Genomic DNA, 1352 nt, shown 5'->3' on the forward strand with positions numbered 1-1352 from the left:
CGGCTGCTCAGCTCAGGCCAGGACTTGAACTGCTGTTGCTCAGAGCTCAAACTCTTGAGCGAGCTCTTAACCAACTGAGCCACTTTGCCGGCCCTTCTAGCTCCATTTTTATGTTTCCTATCTCTTTGTTGAAATTCTTCCTGAGATCTTTATAACCAGTGTTTGGAACTCTGCTTCTGGTAGACTGTTTGTTTGTTACCATTGTTTAGTTCTTTTTCTGGAGCTTTGTTCTGTTCTTTTATTTGAGAAATATTTATTTGTCTTCCCATTTTGACTGCCTCCCAGTGTTTGTTTCTATGTATGGCTGCTATGCTTTCTGGTCTTACAGTGGCCTTATGTATTGGGTTGTCAGAAAAGTCATGACACATTTTTGCACAAAAAACATAGAAAAAATACATCATGATTTCTGACAACCCAATAGTAGGTGTCTTTTTTTGTTTGTTTGTTTTTCAATTACCATATTTTGTATTACAGAGAGGAGGCATTAAGGACTCATGCCATAAGTTTATTTACAAACACATCTACTATGTTGAGTTCAATCAACAGTTTGATCCATTTTTCAAAGTGACTGCACCTCTTAAAATACTCCTTTTCATATCTGTTTTATGGATTAAGTAAAATGTCCTTATTTCTTAAGCAGTTGGTATCTTACTATCAAGAAAGGTGTGGCAAATCCAGATCCAAAGTACAGAGTCATCATAACTAGCAACTGCCACTTGTTTTCCACTGGAAATGGCAAATTCTTCCCTGGGCCTTCCTCATAGTGGCTTCTACGGACCACAGAGGTTGTGAACCTCCGAATGCTCTGTCCCAACATAGCGCTGTTCGGGGGGCCTGCGAAAGGCGCAGAGAACGGAAAACGGAGAAAATGGATAGTAGGTGTCTTATGGGACACAGTGGTGCAATCTCCCTGGTCAACAGATTCAGGTGCTCCAGGTGTGTCCCTTGTATGGGTTGCGTGTGCTCTCCTGTTGTAGTTGAGACTTGATTGCTCTTTGCATATCAATAGGAGGGATTGACCCTCAGGATAATTGGTTGTGAAGACTGGCTGTGACTACAGTGGAGTAACTTTTGTGCAGGGGCTGACCTACAGAGTGGGGTGTGATCTTTTTGAAGGTGGCCAACTGATGCTCTGACCCAATCTGAAGCTGGCTACTGGGCCTGCAGCCCTGAGGCCTCTTGGGAGGGGAAGTGTCTTGGGTGTGCCCAACAGTTGGGAGGGGTATGGCCTCAGGGAATCACTAAGGCAGGGCAGATGAAAGGTGATAGGCAATTTAATGGAGACTCAGATATGGTGGCTGCCTGGTCTGCATGCAGGGACGGGGAAGGGCTTAACAAAGAAACAATGGCTT

At 44.1% G+C, this 1352-nt stretch overlaps 1 long non-coding RNA gene and 1 pseudogene across 1 annotated transcript in view; one reads left to right on the plus strand and one right to left on the minus strand.

Annotated features, from left to right (window-relative positions):
* The window catches only part of LOC109379466 (uncharacterized), a 17109-nt gene that overhangs the window by 9033 nt on the left and 6724 nt on the right, over nucleotides 1-1352 (plus strand). The gene's annotated exons all lie outside the window — the stretch shown is intronic.
* Nucleotides 573-942, minus strand: LOC109379465 (cytochrome c oxidase subunit 7C, mitochondrial pseudogene; annotated as a pseudogene).

The sequence above is a fragment of the Hipposideros armiger genome, unplaced genomic scaffold, assembly GCF_001890085.2.
Source record: "Hipposideros armiger isolate ML-2016 unplaced genomic scaffold, ASM189008v1 scaffold_26, whole genome shotgun sequence".
NCBI classification, from domain to species: Eukaryota; Metazoa; Chordata; class Mammalia; order Chiroptera; family Hipposideridae; genus Hipposideros; species Hipposideros armiger.